The sequence below is a fragment of the Rhagoletis zephyria genome, unplaced genomic scaffold (genome assembly GCF_001687245.7).
Source record: "Rhagoletis zephyria isolate East Lansing unplaced genomic scaffold, Rhagoletis_zephyria_1.1 Rzeph_scaffold_01781, whole genome shotgun sequence".
NCBI lineage: Eukaryota > Metazoa > Arthropoda > Insecta > Diptera > Tephritidae > Rhagoletis > Rhagoletis zephyria.
The window spans coordinates 73167-90494 of record NW_016158865.1 but is presented as its reverse complement, the minus strand read 5'-3'; the positions used below and the strand labels follow the sequence as shown (position 1 = coordinate 90494).

The window sequence follows — 17328 nt, the reverse complement described above, 5'->3', positions numbered from 1 at the left end:
CCGCACCATACAGATATGACACAAACAACCACATTTGTTTTTTATTCAGTTCAAAAACAGAAACCTTCTTATTGTTTTCCTTTGAAACTTTACTAATTTTTTTTTTATATTAACTATTATCACACAGTTCGCTTCTTACAATCTTTTGACAGCTCATAAATAGAACAGGGTTGCTTTACCAAGTTTATTTTTTGCATATTTTGGACCACTGAAATGTACGTACCCCATTTTTTAAAATCAGTTAAATTATTTTGTTTTTGAGTATATGCCAAAAAAATGAATTCCAGACCATTGTGGTATGTACGAATGATATCATAAAATATACGCACATAACTTTTTTTTATTATACTCATTTGAAAATCAACCATATCACTTGGCGGCAATCGAGTTAGAATTTAATTGGAAATTTGAATGTCATAAAGAGTATTTTTTTCCAGATTTTCTATGCGAGTACTGGAAAAAGTCAAATTTTTCACTCGCAGTTAGTCGGCTGTAGTACTTTGTTTTGTTAACTGATTTGATATTTATCTACTTAATTTTTACGCCACATCGTAGGTCCGGCGAAAATTTTTAAGCGCAATCAGTATATTCCACTTTTTTGGAGGGGCGTTTCGTGGTGATGATGCCACCTCTCGCTAGTTTCGGGTTGAGGTGTTTCACAACGCATATATAAATATTTTTCTAATTATTACAGCTTTATTTATTAACTTGTTTTTTTTTTGCAAAACGCCAATGCCACTTAAAAGTCTCGTACTTGAACGCATAAAAATAAGAAAAATGCATTTGCCAAGTTTAATAGCTGAAATGATAGCATGTGACTTGCATTACAAACATAAGTACACCATTTTTTTTTATTATTTTTATTTTATTGCCAAATAGTTGCACCTGTTATGCTCATCTTCACTTCATTGTCAATGTCAATTTGTTGTTAAGTGCGTAACGAACGATGTTTGTGCATTTCTAAAAATCGATTTTGCTCGCAAAAGTGCCTGGCAGCATTTTTGTGCAACAATTTTTATGGTTTAATCATCAGGCAATTTAATATACATATGTATTATGTATGTATGTAGTTTAGAACAAATTTATATAAAGCGCGTGTACTTATACCCAATTAGACTGCAGTAAAAAAATGCAATAAGTGTGTATGAAATTTATTTTTCGATTTTGCATCATTTTTAATAAAAATAAGGAATGGGTAAAGAGAGGTATCGGACTGAAAAACTCTGTTAAATTTTATGGCTTAAGTATTTCATTACAAGAAACTGGGTTTTTAATTTTTTATTATCTAAATGATATGAATTTCAGCATTCGAAACCTTATCGGATGAAAATTCTATTAGAAAGTATGTTACTTATTGAAAATTTGAAAATAGGATCTGATACATATTAATCATTGGATTTCGACGTATAATCTGGAGTATTTCTTTTGAAATATAAACCAAGAACATCATAGATATTTGAAAGGGCTCGTGGGGTATAAATAAAATAAATTTTGTTCTGAAATGTGTGTGCAGTTCCTTAAATCTGGTATTATATATATATATAATTTTAATGTAGTTACATACACACATACATATATTTTTTGTGCACATGCAGGAGTATGTGAGTTGTTAGAATTTTTGCATGAAGATGCTTTTAATTTCGATTTGGTATCTATAATTGTATCTCTACTCATAGCTAAACACACACATTTGTATAGCTCAAAGTCAAGTGAAAGTATTGAACTTGAATTAAAATTTAAAAATATATATATTTACATATTTACTAGTAGTACGCATAAATAAATAAGCATGCGTTCTAAACTCAATAGGCTAAAATAACGAAATATATAAAAAATGGCATATTGCTTTAGACTATTCGCAAATTAAATACATATATATGTATAAGTTATAATAATGATATAATATATATATATATATAAATTACTAAGCTCAAAATACTAAGCAATTTTTATTTCGTGCACTAATAAATCAAGAGGAAAAAGTAAAATAAGTAAAAATCGTGGATGTTTTTGAGGCATACACAAAAGTGTTTCGGATGCATCTGGTGATGTAAAAAATGTGTGCTTTTAAATTCGAGAGCCCATCATTTTATTGCGGAACCGCTTAATTTTGCTCTTATCTCATCCTTAATATTTTTAATAAATATAAGGGTTTTTTTTTATCAGGAACTCAACAATGAAACGCTCTTTATTTACACTTTTCACAACCAAAACTCTAATTGGCTAAATCTTACTTCCAATGCATCACCCTCACTCCGTCTAAAAATTACTCCGTCTTTAATAAAAACTTACAGCAATTTCTTTACACCAGTTTCCTGCAATGCAGACGGAAGAAAACGATTAATGAAATTAAGCAAGCAAGCAAGTTATATGCACTATTATGTATCACAACAACAAATGTATCAACAAAAACAAATCTTAAAACCAACTAAAGCAACCAAGATTTAAGCAATGTTATATACAGTTCGTTGCTTCTTTGGTTTAGATAAAAATTTAGCAAACACAAATACCAACTGCTGTCTTTAATATACATTCAAGCAATCCTCTTCCAAATGCTATTCACGAAATCATCTAGCCGACGTAGAAACACCGAGTAAACTAGGTCTATACCGTCAAACATTCAATGCTTCATTTAAGTAGGTATAAGCTATGCAAAAATAAACCAAAAAACAAAAGACTTAAGAAGCGAACTCTCAAGGAGATATTGCAGTGGTAAGGTTAAAGTAATGGTAGTGGTAGTGGTATTAGTAGCGACCTATATCGCTGGTGATGGGAGATAATGGTAAAAGTAGTGGTAATGGTAATCGTAATGGTATTGGTAATTATAACGGTATTGGTAATTATAACGGTATTGGTAAGAGTAATGGTAATGCAAATGGTGGGAAAATAGTTAGTATTAATAATTTTAATGGTAATTGTAATGGTAATGGTAATGCAAATTGTAGGGGCAATGATTAGTATTAGTAATGGTGATATATTTAATTGGTAATAATAATGGCAATTACAATGTTCATAATAAAGTTAGAGTATGTAAGCTAAAGGTTGAGGTGAAGGTAATTGTAAAGGTAATGGTAATGGTAATGGTAATTGTAAAAGTTAAATTAATGGTAATGGGAAAAGTAAAGTGATGTTGATATAATTGGTAATGGTAATGGCAATTGTAATATTCATAAGAGAATACCGTATGTAAGGTAAATGTAAATGTAAATGTAAAGGTAAAGGTAAGGTAAATCTCCAAAAGTTAGCGATTGTAAAATGGCTACTGAGGAACAGAGTATGTAATTATAATATTCACTTGGGGCATTTGCTGCTTTCTGTTTATAATCAGTTCTTCAATCACAAGCTCGCAATCTTTTTTATCCCATTACGGCACACTCAGCACAGAAAGAAAGAAATTTAAGCAATCGTGAAATATTTTTTTTTAATAAAATCCTCCCAAAAATGCAGGTCTGCAGCTTGTCACGCGACCACAATGAAAACACTTATGAACGAGTATGTGCTAGCAACGCCAACGTCAACGCCAACGCCAACGCCAACGCCAACGCCTGCTGTCAGCAGCGTGAACCTGTTGCTCAAAGCGCTGTGATGCGCCACCACAAATCGCTAGCCAACTCTGCGCCAAATCGGCCAAAAGCGAGGCATCTGCTTAGCCAAGTCGATGCGCAAATTCGTGAGTGAAGTCGGCGCCGCTGCCATGGGCAAAGCTGACTGCTCATGGCAGCGCTGTGGTGGCGTCGTTCGTTAAAAGCAGCTGCAACGAATTATGCTACAGCTGTGGTGACGATGCGTTGACGATGACGATGCCGATGCCGATGTTGGTGGTGGTTATATTGGTGATGGTGGTGATGTTGATGTTGGTGTGAATGAAGCATTTTTTGGGGACAGCTATAAACTGTGGTAAGATCGTTGGGGCGATCAGTTGGTAAAAGTGTTGCGTTGCGTATGGTTTAAGCTAAAACTACCGCTGTGATTTAAAATTTGGAAAAACTTAAGTAACTGCATAATTCTTGTTTTACTTTTTTTTTACAAATAATTCGAAAGGAACTGTGCAAATAAAGATAGTAAACAGACTTAAGAAAAAAATCACAAAACTACGAATAAATTGCAGCCGTGTATTTAATATACAACAACATAGAGGTGAATATCCTTGCTAAGTAGTACAGAGTGCGAGTCTGTGTGTGCAAATGTGTGCGGAAGGAATGGAATGCAAATGAGTGGGAATAGCGCTGGGATTTGGAGATGAAGATTGTGAATTTTGTGTAAAATATTGTTGTTTTGAAAAATTTATTTTTTAAGAGACTGGGGGCAAACACAAAAATTAAACAGTTGAACGCTGATGCAAAAGTTTAATGGACAAGCAGAATTGCAGAAATTAAAACAAAATTTTTAAAGGAAAAGAAAGGTTGAAACCTAAATATGAAATAAAATAAAATGAAATCCATAAATTGAAGCAATGTGTTATATTTGGATATATATTAAATTTAATCAAACTAAAATAACAAATCTTTAATTATTTTAAAATTTTAAGTTTAAGTTTAAATAAATAATAAAATAGCAAAAATTTTTTAAACATAAACTATTTTTATTTTTTCTTAATAGAATAAAATAATAGGCGGTAAAATTAAAACTAAAATCAAAATTAGAAATAAAGGACACTAAATAAAAATTTGTGTAGCTAAATTTTTTAAAATGAAAATTAATTTTTTTTGAAGCAAGAGAAAAAATGTATTTTAATCAAATAAAAAACTTTCAACATATTTTAATTTTTTTTTAAATTTAAATATTTCTTTTACTTTAACTAAAAAGGAGAACCAAAAAAAAGTAAACTGAAATAAAATAAAATTAAATATAGTCAAATAAAGTAAAGTAAAATAAAACAAAACAAAATAAACTAACAAAATTTTTTATTAAAATTATTTCCTCTAAAATAATATTTAACATACATTAAAAAAAATAAACATATAATAATTAAAATTTCTTGACACAGAAAATTTAAAGGAATGAAATGAATTTTCAGAATTAACTTTTTTAATAAAAAGAAATAAAATAAAACTATATTAAATAAAAAAATTGTATAACATTTTTATTATTAAAATTTCGATTTATCAAAAACTTAGGTCCAAAATGAAATAAAATCAAGTCAAAGAAAAAAAAAAGAAAATAAAGGACAAAACAAAATAAAATAAAATAAAATAAAACAAACTGAGATAAAATAAACAACATAAAATAAAATAAAATATAATAAAATTGAATAAAGAAAAGACATTAAAATAAAATAAAATAAAATAATATTAATAAATTTTCAAAATTAAAATAAATTTAATAAAAACTAATTTAATATAAAAATAACAAAAAAAGTTTAAACAAAGGAAAATAGACAATATCTTATAATCCACGTTTTCAAAGGTCGAAGAAAAAAGGAAATTAATTAAATTGACTGAATTTAAATTAAATTATCTTTTCCTTAGTTAAATTAAATTTAAGCTAAATAAAATGAAATTTACTTGGGTCAAATTAAAATACATCAAATTACATTGATATAAATTAAATTAACATCAATTAAATTGGATTGAAATCAACTAATTAAAATAAATTTAATTAAATTAAAATAATGTTATAAATAAAACCAAATTTTTAAAATAAAATAATTTTTCATGTTTATTTCTAATAACAAATTGGAATAAATGTGTATGTACAAATATACAAAAATAATATAAGGAAAATTTAATTCAATCACCTTGATTTTATTAAAGAATTAAATTAAATTTAAAAAATTTCTTCGCAAATGTATTTGACAGTCACGCAGTCCAATTAAGCTTTTTCACATTCTGCTTCCGGCAAAAGTCGATTGCTTGAAAAAATTCTACCAAAAAAAACAAGCATTTTCGTGCCACAAATAACTGTGTCATTCACTTAAGCATGTAATTCGTAGGCCATGCACGCTTTTCAGTTCAGATTTTTTCCACTCAAGTATGCATAAAAGCATGGCATACACGCGAGGTAGCATATCATTTAGAATCTCTTGACAAATGTCGAGCTGACTCAAAATGGAAAAGCATGTAGAAAAAAAGTAAATTTATTTTTAAAGCGACTGCATGCTTAGATTACTTAAGAAATTTAGCGCAAAAGTTCAATGAATTAAATCTGCAATGGCTCGATGAGTAGCAGATTCTTTTCTACTACTTATATATGTAAGTTATGTATGTACATATTTGTAACCGTTAAACGCGCATGCGCAACAACATTTGCATAGAGGTNCTCGATGAGTAGCAGATTCTTTTCTACTACTTATATATGTAAGTTATGTACATATTTTGTACCCGTTAAACGCGCATGCGCAACAAAATTTGCAAAGAGGAGTAGTTGCGCATGCGCCACAGCGCGTAAAACTTATGCAAATAAGTGGCAATATGCGAATATATACATACAGACATATGTCTGTATGTACTACACAGCTGTGCGAACTTCTTTCTACCTTTTCTAAGCATAAACCTTATTCATTACTCACTGACTACTGCTTGGATTTGTTGACAGCAAAATTTACATTAATGCATTTGCACACACAATGCACATACAGACATATGTACATGTTTAAGGAGATATGGTATTTACTTTGCATAAATAATTAAAATTGTAAAAAATGCCATTCATTTTGGAAAATAATAAAAATTTTCACAAAAGCTCAGCATTTTTATATGTCTATACTTCAATTGCTTTATTGTTATTTTTCAAGCACATAAATCGTTTTGTATGCAAATTCCATTACACTAACTTTGTTGCAATACACTTTACTGCTCATAATGATGTGTTGTAATTAAAAATTACATTTAAATTTGGGTGGCGATTTGTTAATTAAAACTTATGTACATTTGTATGAATGTATGTACATTAGACTGCATCACCAAAAAAGTTGCAGTTTGTCCGCCGGGATTACAAAACTTATTATATTTTAAGACGTCCGCCAAATAGTTCGGAAAAATATTAAGATTTACGTGAGCTGGACCGATTTGAAATAACCTCCAAAAATGAAGTTTTTTTGAATAAAAATTGTTCATTAAATATGTTTTTGAACAGTACCGATTTTTTTTTTGTATGGGGAGTGATGCAGTCTAATGTGCATATGTTATGCTAATTTGTGCACAACTTCAATTGTTAAAATGTTCACATGTAGTATTCTCAGCACTTTTGTGGCTTTAGACATTTGTATGAGTTTCAAGTATTGCTTTTCTATGATATTTCTATTCAATAATGAGTGATGACAGTTTAATAGCACACTTTGTATCTAAATGAGAATCAGTTGAAATGGCTACAATTGGCTTCAAGAAGAATAAAATATTAAAGCTAGGCTCTTAAGTTTTATTTTTACCCACCATTGCCAGATCAGGTATGGGCTGGCCGCAACAAGTGCCTTGGGGCAATTATCTATTCTATAATCGATTAAAATAGGCAATTCGATATACGAGGTGTATTCAAAAAGTAAGGTGGCATTAAATTTTTAACCAAAATATATTTATTCATTCAATAATATTCATGTTGTCCCCCTTAGATATAATACACTTGCGCCAAACGAGACGGGACATGTCATGCCCGTATAAGATGACGTACAACAAAAGGCCTAAGAAATTTTCTTGTGTAAAATTTTCTTGAGGCAGTACGCAGTTCTTAAAGTTTTCTAAAGTTTTTTTTGTGAAAAAAGAGCACAAGGCAACCCATGCTTGCAACAGAAATATATGCCCGTTCCATTATATCTTGGAGGAAAGAGCGAGCCAACAGGGTGGTGAAGTATAAGTTGTCAAAATTCCTTGAACACACACACGAAATAATGGCAATTTTTTTCTTGACCGTTTTCTTGGGAGCTGCATACCAGCCCATACGAAAGAAAGCAGAAATAAAATCCACGCCGGCCAAGCTTAGGAAACCCCAACGACTTGCCTGCGTGGACATCACTATTGCGTTGAGAACAACAACAATCGCTGCTCTCCATGCGCTTCTATATCTTGTCGCTTGTAATCAAAAATGAGGCTCTCTCCAGTTTACAGCAAGAATTATCTTAGCGGTCAAGGTGGAGATCACGGACTTCACATTGGCTCCATGGAGCTATGTCTTTCAAGGTAATTTTACGCAGCCGTAAAAGCCAAAAAGTTGCTCTTCCTTTGTATTTTTGTATATAGATATATATATACAATAGGGCGGTCCTTAAAAAATCAAATGAACAATTTTTTTCAGTCTCACCCCCTCAATCGACAATACCACGATCACAGATATCACATATAAATGTTGCTCCCTATTGGAGTCCGTTAAAGCGTGTCGCAATGGCACCAGAGGCCAGATGCCTCTAAATTAAAAAAAAAATATTTCTTAATTTAATACCCAAAATCGATACTTTTCATAGGGTANTAAAAAAAAAAATATTTCTTAATTTAATACCCAAAATCGATACTTTTCATAGGGTAATCAGACCTTAACCGACTGCAATCGGAGCCAAAACTTTATATGTGATATCATCAACTAAGGTAGGATATATTTTGGGTATTAGATAGAAAAAAAAAAAAATTTTCATTTTTTCAGTCTCCATAGAGGAATCTGAACTTCTACCCCTGTGCGACACGCATTAACCGTCTCAAATCGGGAGAAAAATTTATATTTCATATCTGCGACTATAGGAGCATAGACGTAGGGGTTGAGACTTAGAAAAGCTGATGTAAAAATTTGCTTCCTACATTTAAGGACCACCCTAATATACATACATATGCATGTTTGCTTTAAAAATTTGCTACCCCATGTTTATTACCGCAATTGTAGTCACTAACTAACTAACTAAGTAACTAACTAACTAACTGCCTACTTCTAAATACTCTCGTTGATTTATAGCACAGATATGTTGATTTTAACTGTTGATGAACAACACGGATGTGTAGCTGCTGCGCACTGCTACTCCTCAACTCGCAGTTGTCTGCTCAATATGTACATTAAAGACTTTCTTTTGACAAGTCGATGACTTGCGTATTTTTTTTTACTCGCTTCACTGAATGCTTTCGCCCGCCAGTTTGAAGGAGAGTTCTCGTCAATCGTCATTCAACAGAAAGTACCTATACATATACAAATGTTATGAGCATAGCCTACTTGGCAACTTTTTATTGCAACTGCACCGTTTTTGTTTTTTTTTTGTTTTTGTTGCTGGTATCTAATTATATTCGTACAAATCTTCCTTGTAAGATGTCTTTTATATACCTATGTATATGCATACATATGTACATATGTATGTATAGAAGTAGCCGCTTAAAATGTTTTGCAAAGTCTAATATTTCTTGAAGCTCGCAAATATTTTCACTATCAATCGATCGCGTCAGCAAAATGCCTGCAGCAGACAGATTATTATCATTGCAATTCATAATTTTTCTTGTAGCTTTTCTTTCCTAACCTGGTATTTATTTGATGTGCAATCAAGTGAGAAAAAAAGGAATTGCCGCCACCGTTAAAGCGTTTTTTTTTGCTGTTGCTTCTGCTGCTGATAATGGTTTCGGAGGACAAGTTAAACCAGTCGTCAGTGGCTGCGCAAAGAGTTGCATGCCGCTTAAGTTTTTTTGCTGCTGTTGTTGCTTTTGTGGTGGTGGTTGTTGTTGTTGTTGCTGCATTATTGAAAATGTTGCTGAAGTAAAAGTAAGTGGCAACAACCAGCCTCGTTGAACAGACGACAGGCAACAGGCAACAGGCAAATGTGCAGCAACTGTAACTTCTGCTCACTCGGTGACTTTGTGTTGTTTTGAGCCACTTTGGAGGCAACACCTTTCAAGTAAGTAAGTAGCTACATGGACAGCAATTTCAAAAAAAAAGAAGTAAATAACACATCCAAAAGTGTTGAAAAATATAATCAGAAATTGCTGCTGTTGCATACTCGTTTTTGACCTGACTCTTGTTGTTGTTTTAGTCGTTGTTATAGCTGCTTTGATCGCGTTGAATAGTCGGCTACTGGGACATTTTACTTTTCAGTTACTTTTACAAACTTGTTGCAAAATTGGATAAAAAAAAGAATAAACTCGCCGCCACATTCCACATCGATGAGTCGCAGCAATAAGCGTTGAAAAATGTTGGAAAGGCGGTTGGGAAAAGAGAGTTGATTTTTAGGAATTTGCAAAATGCAGTTTTTTTTAGTGATTATGACTGCATGCAGAATGCATACTTCTTAGTCCTCTTGGTAGGAAATTTGGCTTCTATCATCGAGATTATTATCTATCTTTGATAGAATTAAAAGCCAATAGTGTGGCAATTTTTATAAAAATTTCGTCGGATTCCTCCTTGGCATCCCAATGACATACAAAGCCAATGTATGTATAGAAAGAGTATACCAAACTTATTTCATAGATATAATAAATTTCGGGGTAAAAAGAATGATGCTTCGTAGGGCCTAACATACCGGTCTGTCGCTCCGTGGTCCGTTTAAAGCGCTCCTCGGTCGTCGGAAGAGTGCAGGGTCTCTTAGGTAGGCCAGTCTCGGCGTTGTACGACTGTCGTGCTTTCTTGAACTCGGCCGAAAGCGCTTAGGCGAATAAAGCTCCAATAAAGAAGAAGAAGAACATGGAACATTTTAAGAAGTATACGCACTCCGAGAAATGCTCGGTCAACCTGGTACTTCTTCTAATAAGCACTAAGATCATCGATGACAGTTAAGCCTTAGGTAAATTTGCATCTCAGAATTTAATATTTCTGAAAATTACAGATTGGGGGTATTCAATGTAAGCCCTCGACATTTGCACTATGACCACAAAAATATTTTATAGTTTCTTTTTCATAATAATCAGAGTCATTACTATCACTTGCGGCATAAAGTTTACTTGACAACATTTGAGAGGCGGCTACTATTTGGTTTCCACATTATGTATGTATTTGTGTATTTAACTATCTCATCTTTCTTATGCGTGTAATTGTTGTCATTAGCTGTTATCACCTCGACCCCAACACAACAATTGCCTGCATTGTATGTAAGTACATATACATATATGTATGTATAATGAGTTGTAGAGTTCGAGAGACTATGCCTCCGAAAAATAAAAAAAAAGGTTATGCATGTATGATAAAATATTTAAAATCGTGTGGTTTTCTTAGAAAAAAAAATTTAAGCGAAAAGCAAATAAAAATAAATTGTCTACATACAAACTTGCCAAAGTAGGTACTTTCGATTATTTTCGCTTTGTTCACTTATCAACTTTTTTTCTCCATCCATTGGCGTCTAGTCATAGCTTCGTCTGCTTGTTGTCGTTTGGCCGCCTCAGCATCTTCTTCAGCTTCAGCTTCAGTCTCAGCCTGTTATTTATTCCTTATTTGTTTACAACTTTTTTGTTTTTGTTTTTTTTTGCATATCAAGACTTCACCAGTAAGACTTTCGCATTTCATGTGTTGTTGTGTTGAGATTTTTATTTTTTTATTTTTTTGTACACAGACCCACACACACACACTCATGCATGCACGCACGCAAATATGTATGCGCGCAGGCCCATCTCCGCAACCCAAACAGCTTTGCGCCTCTGTAGCGATTTAAGACCACAGCCTCCACTTCAATTGCGCAGTCACGGCCAAGCGGCCAACGCTGGCCAATAAAGAAATGGTACTGGAGGTGTAGTTAATTGAGCTTGGCGTGCTTGCGCGTTGCGTTGCCTTTGTGTTTTTTTTTTGGTACCTGTTGGAGGTGGCGGCGGCCGCTGCTGCTGCTGCTGCGGCTGCTGCTGCTGGCAGGCGGCCAGGTGACGCTCGTCGATGGCGCAGACGTGACACATTTTGGCTTACATGAAAACATGAGTTTACTTGTGATTTCTTCATTGGAATTTTTACAGGTTTCGATTTTGCGCTTATTTATGCGCTTTTATCTGCAATAAATGTGTTTTTTGTTTTTTTGTCAACTCTGTTTCACTTTCATTGCTGAAAATTTTTTTTTATCGTAGCGTTGCACCAACTCTTTGTTCGAAGCGAAAAAAAATGCAGTTGTGCATTTTAAGCATCGTTAAGGCTGTGAAATATCTGTTGGACCTTTATTGACCTTACTGGTGTTGGCTCCTTGTATTCAATTCTTCCGGAATGATTAGTTTAAGGAGTTTCACTTGGCGTTTTATATAATTTCCGCATTGTTAATTTTTTTGGGTTTTCGTTATTTACTGATTGTGGCTTTCTTACGTAGCCATTTACTGTCTTCAGTAGTCGACATTATTGGAATTGGATAAAAATATATGTAATTGAATATTCACGCTCTTGCAGGTTCCGCTCAATGATGTTTAAAATTTTTCTACTTTTAAATTTCCGTCTTCGACCAAACGTAATTTGAAATTTCAATTATTATGGCTGCGTTTCTTTATACATTCCGGATAATCCAATTTCACAGCCGGAATAAACAGAATGCGTTTGAAATATACGTCCACATATCATCAGGAACGTTCTAAAGAATAAATAAACAAAAAAGTTTATTCCAAACGTTCAGAATGAATAAAGAAATGCAGCCTATATGTTAAAATGTGTCAAAGGTAATTTTCGACATTTCAAATTCAAATGACATGCTAATATCGAAATTAATATTAATGGTATTCATCTAAATCGATAACTTTATCAAGCAGATATTCTTATAAATTTAAGAGCTCTGTTACATGAACGACTCATACTCTGTTTTCATTTACACTTGTGACATAGTTGCCTTGGCTTCAGTTTATCAAGAATATTCAGTGAAACCGTTGGAGAAATTTATCACAAATGTGTAAACGAGTTTCCATACTAATTTTGTCAGTTGATTTAAGTTTACACAATTATAAGTTTAGTGCCAGGTGGACCGAGCTTTGCCCGGAGTGCATATATTTTTAAAAGTTTTCAAGGTTTGGATATCACTGGTCATTTGGATAGCTTTACAAAAATATTTGGAAATAAAACCAAAAAAAAAATTGCTTTCGATATCTATTTAGTAAATTTCCTACTCTAAAATTTAGGTGGCAACCCTATTCCGAAATACGCTGGAATGAATAGTACATATCTTGAGCGTATATCTTGAGCGTATATGTACTGTGTATACATTGAAAAAAATGCTGATTGAAATTAACAAAATACAAATTGGTATTACATAGAAGCGTAAAAAATATTTTCAGACTAAAGTTCTCAACAATACCTTTCATTTGATATCCATATTGCGATATTTTAGATAAATTGTGAAGAATCTAAAATAAGTGGCAACCTTACACTATTATCTTAAGGGATAACGTTTTGTATATAGGGAGAGCATTGTTTAAGAAACTTCTCTTGGTACCCATGAATAGTAATATTTTACCTTTTTTTTCTAAAAAAAAAAATTAAATAAACTTGCGATTCAAAATAAGTGGCAACCCTATCAAAGATATTTTTGAATTGGGGATCTTTTAAACACATTCCATTTGATACCCATATTATGATGTTTTAAATAATTTGTAATTAAATGCGAATACGTGGCAACCTTATGCCTATTCAGATAACCTTAAAATCTAAAATATTAGCTCCTTCTTAAGCATAAATCATAATTACGAAATTAAACTGGGGAACAAAAATTAAATGGTTTAGCTTTACTTAACATCCATAGAGATGTTACGAAAAGTTACGAAAAAGGAAATATTGAATACTATTTTTTCTTTTCAAGACGAGGCAGTAGAGAAATGTTATTTCCAATTTTTTCATGTATACATTTGTAAGCACTCTAATTTGTAAAAAAAACTATATAGGCTTATTTTATGGAACTGATTATATAGAAAAAATAATATAGAATAAAAATAAATGCGGAGTTCCCGCTCCACAACTATGGAACTTAATAGTAAACAATCTGATTATGAGCTTGCAATGCACAGGCTGCCAAAACATTTCCTTGTTGATGAATAATATATGTATTAACTTCTTCTTCTTGATTGACACTGTAATCGCCTTAGCACTTTTGGCCGAATCCAACAAAGCACGCGAGTCGTTTTTCTTCTGTACCAAATGACGCCAATTATAAATGGCAAGTGAAGCCGAGTGCTTCTCTACCTGGCCTTTCCATCATTATAAAGGTCTTCCTTTTCCTCTATTACCCGCGTCGAATACTTCCAGAGCTGGAGATTTTGGCTTAACTGCAGTGGGAAAACACCCCCAACTTCCAAGCGAACTCTCACAAAAGGCTCTATGCACTGTAGACACCCGGACGGGTGAAATTACACAGATTGCCACAAGGTTCGAATAGAAAGAAGGAAGATGTGTTGGGACCCTTCCCTTACCACTTTCACTATGGTTAAATCTGTTGTGCTGTAATTTGGACAGAGAAATGCATTGCATTGTTATGGTGCTACTGTCAAGTCCGTGGATCTGATCACCTCTGACTCATGGCTCATGGATTCGGCTGACGTCGATGCTTCCATCTTTGAGAAGGAAGGATGGATTATATGTCGCACATATTGAGTGCTGCAGATTAATCTGTACACACCTTCCCTGCATTGGGGTCTGCATCGGCGATGCTGACGCCGTTGAGCAACTGGCTCGCATCGTCGACCACCTCAGTATCGTCATCGATAGTAGCCTTGTCGCCTTGAAATATCTTCATCTTGGCCATGCGGATACCAAAGCGAATTTTGTTGCCAATCTGTTCTTCCATAGGGGGCAACCAGATACGCACACGTAGCCCTGAGGAACGTTCTTAGTGGGGATCAGCCTTAGTTTAATGCTGCACTTATTTTAGAGACGCACCCAGTTAGTATCTGAAGTTACTTGTAACTATGAACATACATATGTAGAGGGTAAAAATAAACAAACTTCAAAACAAACCAATTTCAAATAATAGCTATTTGCTTTTCTTCGAGTGTAAATATCAGCCTTGGGCGCGTCCATGTCACTATGTCATTTCTCCTTTTTCGCACTTATCCGTAAACAAGTAACGTTACAATTTCTTTTTCAATGTCATGCCGCAAGACACAAAAATACATACCGTAGTTAAATATGTACCGAATGGCAATGAGTAAACCAAATTGAAAATGATTTAAATGGCAAAAAATGCAGTTATTTCGAACAGATTTACCAGCATATATGTAATTTGCAACCATAATCAAGTGTTGCCAATGGCAAGCAAATAATAAAACCCCAACGAAAAAGACAAGTATTGGTTTTTGAGTGAAATCTGTCCATCAACAAAGACAAGAAATAGCTGCTGGCCAAGCAATCAGCGGAAAATAAAAGCAATGAAAAACCAACAGAATTGAAAGAAATACTTAGTACTGGTACATTGGAAAATCGAAAGAAACAGAAAGAAAGAAAGCAAGCAAAGTGTAACTTACAACTTAATGGCAAAGCCAAAAGCGGTAGCATACAGTTACTTATTTATGTATGTACATACATAAATATGCATCGCGGCGTGTTGTGTCCGAGGTTATTGAGGCCGTTGCGGCAAGAGTTATACAAAGTCAATCGAAGTGGCAACTACTGAAGTGGATTGAATGTGTGGCTCGACGGTTAGACTGTTGATCGATTTGTCGGCCAGAGGCTAATTGCAGTACAAATGTGGTATAAGTTGTTGCTATTGCTTTTAGAGGAATGCAAGGTGTGTGAAAGGTGTAAGGATGTCGTACATATGTATGTATGTATGTATGTAAGTAGTTAGCGGCTAAGTGAGAAGAGACACGCGTACTGAACTGTAACGTCACGAACTAAGTAAAGTTGGTTTCAGCTTGACTTCACTTCATTTGGCCGCTTGAGTGGACTACAAATTGGCCTAATAGCGAATACGGCTTAAATGGCTTTAAATTATTGAAAGTAACACGCTTGACGTGAAAGTATTTCTCCAACAAAGGAAAGCACAATGAGCGCAATGTTAAGTTATAAATAGAGCAAATAGAGAGTTACGGCACACAAGCTGCTCACCTGTATTTATTGCAACCATATTCACCACAACGTTGTGACTAAAAAAATATAAAGTCTCTATTGCTCCAAGGGTTTTTCAATCTTACTTCGAGAGGCCGCCGTTAGCCGTTTGCCGGATCGATTTGTTCAATCTTTGATTTCGGGTATAAATTTCGCTCTGTGTCGACGTTAATATGACGTTGGAAGTATCGATAAATTAATCAAAAATATATTAGTAACTATAAGTAAATATAAATATCGATAATGATTTCAGTGACAACANTCGCTCTGTGTCGACGTTAATATGACGTTGGAAGTATCGATAAATTAATCGAAAAGAGCATCAAAAATATATTAGTAACTATAAGTAAATATAAATATCGATAATGATTTCAGTAAATACAATTATCGTTAACGATTTCGACAGAAGTCGATACAAATTTGTAATAAAAAAATTACCAACCTCACAAGTCGACGGCGATGAGAAAGAAAGAATCGATAGAGAAATTGGCATTTAGATGGAGTTGGAAGTATCGATAAATTAAACAGTAACAACCTAAAAACAAATTATCAGTTACAATTAAATAAAAATATCGATAACAATTTCGACCAATATATCGACACGGAAATCGATACAAAATTTAATCTAAAAATTTGCAACCTAATAAGTCGATAGCAATGATATAGAAAAATAACAAAAAATAAACATTAAAATTTATAATGATTTCGATATATGTACGTATGTTTAGGCACAAAAACTGATAAAAATATTTCTTTAGAAATATCGATAAGCTAAAAAAATAATACGTAAATAATCGATAACTAATCGATCCGGCAACCTTTCAATATTTCGTATCTAAACGACATATCAATTTTAAAGTTTCGGTCTTTTGTGTTTTGAATAAAACTATTTAACATCTAGGGCTATCCTTATTAGTCAGATCTTACGAAAATTCTAGCAAATTCCCAAAATAAAGATTTATAAAACACAATTATTTTCAATTCTTGAAAACTTTCTTACCTAACACCTATGTAGTATTATTGCGGTCGTTTCTTCGGCTAACTGCCAGCCGATTTTATTGTTCGTTTTTTGATGGTTTGCCTATTCGTATCGTAAACATACCTAACTTATACGATTAGCACTTTGTTTAGTTAGTTCGCAGTATTGTTCTTTTAACCAACAGAGCAAAAAGAAAAACAACAACAACTACGTAAAAATATATCTCCATTACAATTGCAGTAATATAGCTTTAACGACTGAATTGCACTTTTTCATGGTAACGCTGCCATACCATCATAAACTAACGGTGTTAATTAGAAAAGTTCTGTAGAAACGTTTTACTGCGACTGACAAGTCAACAAAAAACAAAGCGTAATAACCACTTTTCAAGTGTCTTCAGTTAAATTAAATTTTTTGCTTGTAGTACAGTAGGTATGTTGCAATTACACTGGCTTGTTGCCACTTGTCAG

The 17328-nt window shown here is 33.2% G+C and overlaps 1 protein-coding gene across 1 annotated transcript in view; it reads left to right on the top strand.

Annotated features, from left to right (window-relative positions):
* The first annotated feature begins 3898 nt into the window (after positions 1-3898).
* The window catches only part of LOC108365133 (uncharacterized), a 40297-nt gene continuing 26867 nt past the window's right edge, over positions 3899-17328 (top strand). Inside the window, exon 1 of the mRNA XM_017619094.1 lies at positions 3899-4137. The gene's annotated coding sequence lies outside the window, so the exon portion shown is untranslated. The remainder of the gene's footprint in view (positions 4138-17328) is intronic.